Source organism: Peromyscus maniculatus, chromosome 14, assembly GCF_049852395.1.
Source record: "Peromyscus maniculatus bairdii isolate BWxNUB_F1_BW_parent chromosome 14, HU_Pman_BW_mat_3.1, whole genome shotgun sequence".
Taxonomy (NCBI): Eukaryota; Metazoa; Chordata; class Mammalia; order Rodentia; family Cricetidae; genus Peromyscus; species Peromyscus maniculatus.
The window spans coordinates 84811503-84822643 of record NC_134865.1 but is presented as its reverse complement, the minus strand read 5'-3'; positions in this window follow the sequence as shown (position 1 = coordinate 84822643).

Sequence of the window (11141 nt, the reverse complement as noted above, 5' to 3'; positions counted from 1 at the left end):
TTGGGAAGTAATAGGATTACAGGCTTGTGCCACAATACTTGATCTCTCTCTCTCCCTCTCTCTCTCCCTCTCCCTCTCCCTCTCCCTCTCTCTCTCTCTGCTCCACAGTCACCCTCTGCATCACCAGGCACCTCAACCCCGTCCTGAGCTTTCTTTCTGCACCCAAGGGTTAGGAGGAAGACAAAGTAGCCTCAGAAATTTGCTTCTGTGGCCATGCTCAGCACACAGGGCCCTATATGACTTTAGGAATTTCTTTCCGGAAGTCATCGCTGTGGACAGCACACACCCTGCAGTGTGGATCTGTCCTTGCAGCTGGAAGAGTACACGTGCGTCCGCACATCTCAACACTAGATGCCTATAGACGTGTGCGTATGCACTAGCCATCCTCGCCCCGTGCCAACCGTACGGCCAGGCAGGGGCCCGCCCACACACCTGCCCACCCTGAGATGTGCCCCATGCTGACATGTCAGGGCCACCGCCTGAGGAGAGCTCACCAGTGCCTCATCAGGAACCAGAGATCAGCTGTGATGGGAACAAGGGAGGAGCAGACCTTGGCACTGCCAGCTTGAGCTGGGAACAAAGCAAGCAGGCGTGGGTGTTTCCAAAAGAGAAGTCTTCCAGCCGGGTGGGATGGTTGGCATGGTGTACAAGGCCCAGACAAACAGCAGGTGCAGCAGGTGACCTCTCGAAGGACCAGAGGGGATATTTGACCCTGGGACCCCAAGCAGCAGCTAGGTCTGGGTTTCATTTCCTCTGTCATCTCTGTTCCTGGAACGCTTTTTATCTTTTGCCTTTGAAACTGTTTCTTTTTTTCTTCCTCCTGGGTGCCCTGAGATGCCTTCTGATGCCGTTATAGAATGAAGTAAGTGAGAGCATGCCCACCTGCCCACTCATCCACCCACCTGCCCACTCATCCACCCACCTGCCCACTTATCTGCCCACCCACCTACCTTGATCAGGTGTTCTGACAGAAACAAGACCAGTCCAGCTACCTTGGCCTTAGTGAGAAGGCCATCGTTGGTTCTGGCCCCCGGCCTGTACCCTCGGTGTGAGCGCTGCTGTGCAGCGTGCAAAGGCCTCCACCCCCATCCCCCAGCAGCCCTTTGCATTCACCTTTTCTCCTGTGTGTCTGCATGAATGCTCTGAAAGCCCCTAAGTGCTTGTCTGCAGAAGGCAGACACTGGAGAGGACTCACCCCTGACCCAGGGAGGGGGAAGGTTGGAGCAAGCCCTAAGCATCTGCTTTGAAAAGGGGCCCTGTGCAGGTTGGTTAGCCAGAGGCTTGGCTCGGGTGAGGCCTCTGTCCTCCATGTTTGGATATTGCACAACACATCAGAGCATTTCAGAACTGCAGAATTCGTGTTTGTGGATATGCCTACTCAGTGAAATTTATCTACAGCCCTAAGATCAATACTGGAAGTACATTTGCAGTCCTTCACAGACATGTACACCTTGAGAAGGTCAGGGTCACTAATGGACAGGTGGAAATTTTCTCTATCTATTTAGGGCATGATCTTGCATTTTTGCGCTTCTTATTGGTGATCTTACCGTTAAAGTGGCCCCAGGCATGAGCTCAAAAAGGCCAAACGGTGTCTTAGGCAGAGAGCACAGGCGGCCCATGTGTGAGTTCTAGTGCTGCGGTCCTGAGTCAGTGTTGAGCAACAGCATATTGAACAGGGAGTCCGGGACATGTGACCCAGCGGCTCCCGGACACCTACACCCGTGTGTTCTCAGAAGCATGGCTCAGTCTTTGTTAGCCACACCTGGCTGATGGCCCATAGCTGAGACACGCCAGTCTTTATTATGTCGGCAGCTTTATGGGACATAACGAATGATAAAACAATGTATGCATTTAGCCGAGGTGTAATCAAATATTTGTTTGTAGCATGGTGAGTTTTCATTCTTATGTACCCATGGAGCTACCAGCCATGAAACATTCTAGACCTCTGGAAGTTTCACTGTATCCTCTGCCCCTAAATTTGTACCTCCAGAGATGAGGTCATTTCTCTTCTTGCCTCTTCATTTTCATTTTTTTTTTGGTCGGGGGGGGGGGGGGGTGGGGGGGAGGAAGGGGGCTGGAATTGTATAGCAGGTCCACTCTTGTATTTAATTGCTTTTTTTTACAGAAACCTGTGGTTCATTGTGTGCTTTCCTGTACTTCTAACTTCTTCTTCTTCTTCTCCTCCTCCTCCTCTTTTTCCTCCTCCTCCTTTTTCTCTTCCTCCTCCTCCTTCTTTTCCACCTCCTCTTCCTCTCTCTCTATATATATTTTTTAAAAGAACTTTACGCATGAGCACTGCATCTGTATCGTTCCCACCCCTCCCTCCCCACCCACCAACTCCCCTTGTGTCCCCCCAAATTCACGATCTTTAGTTATTACATATATTCACATGTGTGTATATAACCTACTGAGTCCATTTAAAATACGCTCATTTTATCTGACTTCTATGTATGGACATTTTTGCCTGCCCTGTGTGTCTGTGCACCATGTGACTGAAGTGCTTGCAGAGGCCAGTGAGGTCACCCGAAAGAGTTACAGATGGTTGTGAACTGCCGCATGGGTGCTGAGAACTGAACCAGGGTCCACTGGAACAGCAGCCAGTGTTCTTAGCTGCTGAGCCATCTCTCCAGCCCCTCCTGAGTCCGTTTAGCTTGGCTGGTATGCACATGTGCCCAGGGCTGACCACTCGAGATTGGACAGCCTATGTAGGAGCTCATCCCTGGAGGAAACAGATTCTCCCTCTCCCAACAACCACTGGCCACCCGTAGTTCTTTATTTAGAGGTAGGACCTTGTGGACTTACTCCTGATCAAGCCGGCATGTCAACCGGTATTGTCATTATGCTGGTCTTGTTGAGGCAACCACATTGTTGAGAGTTCACACATCCCTCTGCCTTGTCATGTCTAGTGGACACTATCTGACAGCAGAAGTCCTAGGCTCACGCTCTTCCATCGCTTTGAAACATACCATCATTAAACACATCACAACCTATACAGCCATTCGAGGGCTGGTGGTCAGTGGGGTTGGTGCAGTCAGCCATTAGGATGTGCAGCTTACACACCGGGACATGTGGTGGTATTGTATTCCTCAAAATATTGTGTGCCTTAATAAACTTATCTGGGGTCAGAGAACAGACAGCCACTAGACACAAAGGCTAGAAAATGATGGCAATCATACCTTTAATCCTAGCATTCCAGAGATAGAAATCCCTCTGGATCTCTGTGAGTTCAAGGCCACATTGGAAATAGCCAAGCATGGTGACTCACGCCTTTAATCCCAGAAAGCCAGTCTTTAATCCCAGGGAGTGGTGGTAGAAAGCAGAAAGATATATAAGGCGTGAGGACCAGAAACTAGAAGATTTTGGCTGGTTAAGCATTCAGGCTTTTGAGCAGTAATTCAGCTGAGACCCATTCCGGATGAGGACTCAGAGGCGGCAGTCTGAGGAGACAAGACCAGGTGAGGATCCGGCGAGGTGAGATAGCTGTGGCTTGTTCTGTCTCTCTGATCTACCAGCATATCTACCAATAACTGGCCTCGGGTTTGATTTTATTAATAAGAACTTTAAAGATTCTTGCTACAGGGACATGCTTGCTGGTAGGGGCTAGCCTCTGCTCTTAGGGGGACACCCAGCTCGGGGTTGCAGGCACAAGTACTCATCCTTGACCCTGGCTTCTCCCTCTGCTCTAAGGGTGACACCTCACAGCTGGGCTCTGAGCTAGACAGCTGTGCGTGGATCACTAACTACTTGGTGGCCTTCCCTATCCCAGGCCCCTGGCCAGCTGTGGTAATACCTAGGACCATGTCCAGAGCATAGTCTGGGCCTTTCTGCAGACCTTCAATGAACCCAAGTCATAACTCTACCCCTCCACACACTGACACACACTATACCTCTTTGCCTTGTCTGAAGCCTCTGGTTGCCCCCCACAGAGCACAGCCCAAAGACGTGCTTAGTGCAATGGAGGTGGGGAGCCCCTCAGTTTTAACTTTTTGTAGTTGGGTCATCTTTTGCTAAAAAGGGGGGTTTTTCGGTTAATTCTGTGAGAAATGTGAGAAACCACTGGGTCTGCAGCCTGGATACTCGGAATTGGGGGCAGGGGTAGGGACATGTGCACAGGATGAAATCCCGTGATGTATCCCATTGCAGCTTTGAGTGGAGAGTGCTTAGGTCCCAGCCTTGCCTCAACCCTGGCCTCTGAAGGAAAATAACTTCATTCTTACTAGTCTTGAACCTTTGGACTTTCGGGGCCAGGGCCAGGCAGGAAGGGAGAGGGCTGGAGCCAAGAAATACAGGGCCACCTAGGCTAAGGCTGGAACCACATCTGTGTTCTCCAAGTGGTATGAACGGAGTCTCCATGTCCTCTCTGCTGGCTTGCTTGTGGGCTGGTGAGGGTCGGGGTCCTAGGTCTTGGGAAGCATTTTGAGGCATGTGACAGTACTGATGGATGTCATCCTGAAGTGAAGGGATGCCACTGTGGGCTGACTCCCAACAACCTTACTGGTCTCAGCACTTCCTGATGCACCCCACCACTCCAGACTTGCTCTCCACACACCCATCATGTCTCTGTGGCTCCCTGAATATCTCTTCCCACTTAGGATACTGGCCCCAGGTCTCCTGATCACTGTGGACAACCCTCTCTGCCCTGCCACACCTGGCTGATGGTCCAGAAACTCCGAGACGTCAGGTCATTAAGAAAACAATGGACACAGGGCATGCACCCCAGTCTGTAGGACAGGAAGAGAGCTATGCCATGTGGCTAACGGGGATCTCAAGGGGTCACCCAGTGGTTATGGAGCACCTCAGCTCTTCTGCCCCTGCACCTGCTCTTGCTCCCTGTCTTGGGTCGCTGTATCTTTTAGGATCCAGGCTTACCTCACCTATGAGTTTGCAAGGCTGACACTCACTTTATTGCAGCAGCACACTCAGAGTCACGTTACGGCTCTTTATTTGACCAGTCCTATTATTCCGCTTACTAACCCAGTAAACTCTATCAATCATTCTCCAGGGCTTTACTTCCATTTTCAGATGTATTCACGATTGAAATACACGTGACCTATCTCACCAGCACACCAAGCATGAGACCTGACATCAAATAGAGTGCTCTAGTCTCGAGTCCCTTTAAGAGTCCTACTGTGGGGAGCTAGAAAGACGGCTTGGTGGGTAAGAGTGATTGTTGCTTTTGCAGAGCACCTACATGGGGGTTCACACCATCTTTAACTCCAGTTACAAAGGCTCTGACCTCCGCAAGCACCAGGCCTGAAAATGTGGTCTACATACACACACACAGGCAAAACACTCACAGCTATGAAATTAAATTTAAAAAATTAAAACTAAGCCCGGTGGTGGTGGTGGTGGTGGTGGTGGTGGTGCACACCTTTAATCCCAGCACTCGGGAGGCAGAGCCAGGCAGATCTCTGTGAGCTAGCCTGGGCTACAGAGTGAGTTCCAGGAAAGGCGCAAAGCTACACAGAGAAACTCTGTCTAAAAAACCAAAAATAAATAAATAAATAAATAAAAACTAAAAAGAAAATCCTACCAAAGGTCATTGAGATGGTTCAATGTGTAAAGGCATTGCCGAGAAGCCTGATGAGTGGAACTCATGTGTTGGAAGGAGAAAACCTACTCCCAAAAGTTGTCCTCTGACTCCATCTACACACACTGTGGAAAGTACACACCAACACACACACACACACCCCACACACACACCATAAATTTAACAAAAAAACTCTAATATTGTCTACAAAGGCAAGCTAACACAGTCATTTCACTTCATTTAAATCACAGCTCTGAGTCGGTTACTTGGTTACCTGTGATTAATCTTCAGGGGACAACCACACCCATCCACATAAGCACTTGGGTGTCCTGTCACCTCTCAGCAAACCCCGGCTCTTTTGAACCTCTCAGCCCCGGTGAGCTGGGCACCGAGATCCCTGCTTTACAGAGGACACGGCGACCCACGGGAGGGATGGTCCCTTCTTGGTCTGGCCCTGAGTGATGTACCAACTTTCCTGAGTGATTCTGAGCCAGCCCTGGACATACCCCCACATCTAAACAAAGTCCAGTGAGTCCCAGATAACCCCGGGCTTTGCTGACTTCCTCTTCACACTCGATCCTAGGATGGCCTGGGGGAAAAAAAAAACAAGGGTGCTGTTGCATGGCTGCTAATACCCCTGTGCTGGGGTGCTGGCCAGCAGCCACTCTGGCTTTCCCCGGGGCTTGGGCTGGTTGCCCAATACACAGCCTGAATGAAGTGAGTTGAGAACATCTAGTTCTTACATAACACCTGCCCCCCAGTCTTACTGCTAGACAGGAAGCTATGACTGCCCCTCATGAAGCTTGCTTCCCAGCTTGATGGGACCCCCTCTGCCTTGTTCATGGGTGAATACTGGTCTGGATCTTGCCTTACGTGCCTGACAGGCACCTCCGGGTCCTGTCCCGGGTCCCTATTCACTGCACCCACTTGCTCATCCCAAGGTTTGCCCCTGCTTTGTCCTGGCCACCTCTGAGCTTTACTTTCAGGGGAAAGGGGTCCTTTGTATCTTAGTGCTCCATGCAGAGACAGTTTTCAGACTCGAATTGGAGGCTCGTCCCTGATGCTGTAGCCAGCAGCGCTCTGTGCCTGGGATGCGGCTCTGCTATGTCCTTCTCTCAAGTCCTCTTCCTGGGCCTGAACGTATCTGCTGCTCGCTCCCTCTACCTGCAGCATCCTTGCTGCCTCTCCAGCTGCCGCCTCTCCAGCTGTTGTCTTTCCGCTGACACCATATCACCTCGGCCTTATTTGTGAATGAAACTGGTGTCATTTCATTACCTGTGATATCAGGATTCAGAGAGGGGCAGTGGTAGCACCTGATGCTGTTCACTGGGCTTTAGGCAATCTGTGTGCTGAGCCCCAGGGTCCCATGGGTGAGGTGGGCAGGTGCCAGATGCTATACTGAGCCTTTTCATAGTGAGTCCTTCCTGGGCATCCCACCCCGCCCCCAGCACCAGACCCCGGTTGTGATGGAGCCACTGCCTGATCTACTGTCTGGGAGTTGGGGAAACCGATGCCAAGCCCTGCGGGTTGACTCCTCCCAGACCTTCTTCTTTATACTTGGAGTGATGACGCGTCTCTGTCCAACAGACAGACACTCAGAAAGTCCATGCTGGAGTAGGGTGTGAAGGGCTGGCTGATCCTTTAGGCCCTCCTCACAAGCGCTATTTTCCTTCTGTGGGGACGACGACGATGATGACGATGACAAGGACGACGACAACACTCCCCTTCCCTTCCCATCTCTGGCAGCAGTTTATGATGTTTGCCCCTCCGGTGCTTGGTTCAAGAGTCAGGATGTTTGCTGAGTGAGTCAGCGCGTTGTCAGTAGCAGGAAATGCCAGTGCTGGCCGGCAGCGGAGCCTGCGCCCCCTGAGAGCCAGGGCTCCGGTCAGAGGCACCCTGCTCCTCGGACTCTGCCGCGGAAAATACTCTCAGGATGAGTCAAAGTAAAACAAAGCCAGTAAACTTACTGCCAAAGCAGGAGGACAGGAGGTCCTTGAAGAGCGACAAATGCAGACGTCAGGACAAGGCTGCCTCCAAGCGCCTCAGTGGCCACCTGTGCGATCCAAGGCCAGGAATCACTTTATCTGCAGCTAAGTTGAGATGTTCAGGAATGCACGCACTGGCCTATCTTTTAAAAAATACTTCTTTTATTTAAATTATATTGTGTGTGGTGGGGGAGGATAGGATGTGCATGTGCCTGCGGAGACCAGAAGCATGGATGTCCTGGAGCTGCAGCTTCAGGCTGTCGTGAGCCACCCACTGTGGTTCAGTGACCTGAACTGATCTTCAGGAAGAACAGTACACACATTCTTAACTGCTGAGCCACCTCCCCAGTCCCATTTTTTTTTTTTTTTTTTTTGGTTTTTCGAGACAGGGTTTCTCTGCGTAGCTTTGCGCCTTTCCTGGAGCTCACTTGGTAGCCCAGGCTGGCCTCGAACTCACAGAGATCCGCCTGGCTCTGCCTCCCGAGTGCTGGGATTAAAGGCGTGCGCCACCACCGCCCGGCTCCCAGTCCCATTTTTGTTTTTTCTTTTGGGGTTTTTGAGATAGGATTTCTCTGTGTAGTTTTGGTGCCTGTCCTGGATCTCACTCTGTAGACCAGGCTGGCCTTGAACTCACAGACATCCACCTGGCTCTGCCTCCCAAGTGCTGGGATTAAAGACGTGTGCCACCACCGCCCAGTCCATTTTTTTTTTTTACTTAAAATAATTTTTTTCACATGAATTTGTTTGCATGTATGTCTGCATGGACACACACACACACACACACACAGGTGTGAACACACACGCCACAGCGCATGTGCAGAGGCCAGAGGACAACTCATGGAGTCGGTTGTGCCCTTCCATCAGGGTCCTTAGGACTGAACTCAGGGCGTCAGTCTTTGCCTGCTGAGCCATCTTGAAGGCCCCTATTCCTTTTTCTTCTCCACAGACTTCTGTCTTTGAAGAGACAAAACCTCAGTCAGAGACCTCACTTACCTAGGGCAAGAGGAAGCTGGACTGGAGGACCAGTTTCTTGGCCGCTTTAATAATCTGCTCTGTAATGTTTCTGGGAAGGACAGGGCGGGATTTTTGCAGGTGGAGTTCTCAATTCTATCAGAATTTCTGTGTGTCAGTCAGTAAATGGTGAAGGTCAGAATTAAAGCAGCAGGCCCTCTCCCTTCTCATGTCTCCTCTGCGCTGTCTCGAGCATTTGCTGGGTATCCTTGGCAGGGGGGCTGCTGAGTGGTCTGTGGTCAGTGAGACCAAAGAGGAGATCTCCAGTCCAGAGACGCCACCTCACAGTGTTACTTTTCTCCCCACACTGTCCAGGCCCTGGTGATGAGCTGTGTGTGTGTGTGTGTGTGTGTGTGTGTGTGTGTGTGTGTGTGTGTGTGTGTGTCTGTCTGTCTGTCTGTCTGTCTCAGGGCCCCTGCACTTGAGCAGCACTGACATGGCTAACAGAGCTGAGCGCCCTTCCTGTGTTGGCGAAGGGATGGCTGTCCCCTTTTCTGGAAGCTGCTGATTCAGGGCCTGAATCATCTCCTATCCCTGCTGCAGTCATACTTGTGGTTTGCTGGATCGTGGAATGGGGGAGGGCAGGCACAGACTGACCACTGAGGCACCACCCTGTGCCGGGTTACAGAAGCACCCCCCCCCCCCGGGCTTCAGACTGCCAAGGGAGTTCTCAGAGGCAGGAAGTGCCCCCCTGGTTGTGTGCTTAATGGTCTAGGCCGTCTCTCCCTGATGAGAGGTTTGGCCTCAAGCAGGCACCTAGGATACTGGGAGCTGGAAGCTGGGAGCTATGGCCTCTTAGGCCTTAGAACATGATGATAGCAACCCAGCTTCTAGTCTCCAGAGGCTGCTGGAGAGCCACCTGGAGATGTGTGTCAAGTCCTTCAGGCCCTGCCCAGCTATGGCCAAGGAAAACAGCCAAGATGTCAATCAAGGCCAGGTAGAGGCAGGAAAAGTGACTAGGAGCCCAGTTAAGGACTTGGCTGAAGTCTGGGTTGCTGGAACTCTTCAGATGGGCCTCATGCAAGGCACAAGCCAGGGGCTGAATCAGTGCAAAAGAAAGGGCGGATTCATTCCAAGAGCAGAAGCCGGGGAAAGGCCCTGCTTTGTGACCTGCTGATGAGCAGCTGAAGTGGGACGGACAAACAGAGGCCAGAAGCAGAGCTGGGCAGCGGTCAAATGGCAGATTGCTAGGCATGAGTGAGTTTGAGTCTTAGCGTAAAAGGAGGGAGAATGGCCGGTGTGACAGCCGGGTCACCAGTTCTCAACTGGTGTAAAGGGAGCAGAGAGGCGGCCTGAGGCCGGAGGAGACTCTGGAGATGCTGGGGGCCGGCACTGTGGTCAGCTGGCTGAGCTGAGGTAAGGTAGTAATGTTATCTGCTACGTTGTCTTTCCTCAGGGTCTCTGTCCTCCCTCCTCTTAGCCTGTGACTCTTGGAGCACAGCTAGAATGCCTGAGGTCCCTGGGGAGTGACGTATTTCCCTGCAGCCCTTGTCAGGCCTGGTTCTGGAAAAAGAGAACCAGAGGGCACAGCAGACCTTGCTTGCTGTGTAGTCCGCTCTTGTCTGGTCATGGGCTAATTCGTCAAGTCCAGAATAGGAGCAGGCACTCTCTCCCTCCACCCTGCTCAGTGGTACAAGCTTGTAGCAGGTCCTCAGCACACAGTGACAGGCACTGGGTCTCAGGAACGGCTCTGCCCAGCAGATGTGGCCGCCTCTCCATGGATAAGTGAACTTGGGGTCCTGGAGGCTAAGGGCTTGCTCGAAGGCGGAAACCACATCTGGTTATCGCTGATCTGGGCTTTGGCCGCACAGGCCCCGTTGTCAAAGCCTCAGATATTCTCAGCAGTCAGGACAGCAGGGCACCTTGTTATTCCTGACTACAAATAGGGAAATTGAGGCTGGAGATGGGAGTGGCTGGCAGGGAGGAGACTTTGAAGTTGACATAATTTGGGCGTGCCCAGCTGGATACAAGCCTCCAGTATAGCTGCTAGGGAACTTCCTTGGGGATGGGGCATGAGAGGGGCCACAGCTCGATGCCAGGGTGGCAACAGGATCCGACTGGGCTTGTAAGTGCCTCCAGGCAGAAGGCTTCTTAGCTGGTCCTCTGGGCATGACTTTGGCACAGGCCTGCCACAAAGTGGACTTCACAGGATGGGGACGGGTGACTCAGGCTGGGTGCCTCGGCCTGGGTTCTAGGATCCTGTCACCTTCAGCACTGGGCCTAGGGGAAGGGACTTGACCATAGTTTCTGCCGCTGTTTTCCAGGACTGTCTGGGTGGGATGGCAGGCAGGAGATGAAGGGTGAGGAAGGTTCTCATTCTGCAGCTGGGGTCAAGATCAGTCTGCCTCTCCCTGCAGCATTCCACAAAGGCCTCACCTCCTACTTGTGGAAACTTCCAGGGCTTTCTGGCTTCCTTGTGCTTTCCGGAAACTCCTCTCTGAGCTCCCGCCTTTCTTGGCCTGACTGCTCTTTTTCACTCAGCCCTCCCCTGAATCAGGGTGGTCGTCTGCAGCGCCACCGCACATCTGTGTGGCTTCTTCAAGGCACCCATCAGGAGGGCTGGTGACTCCTCCCCAGGAGGCTGCTCAGGTGCCCTTGCCCTCTCTGGAAGGCTG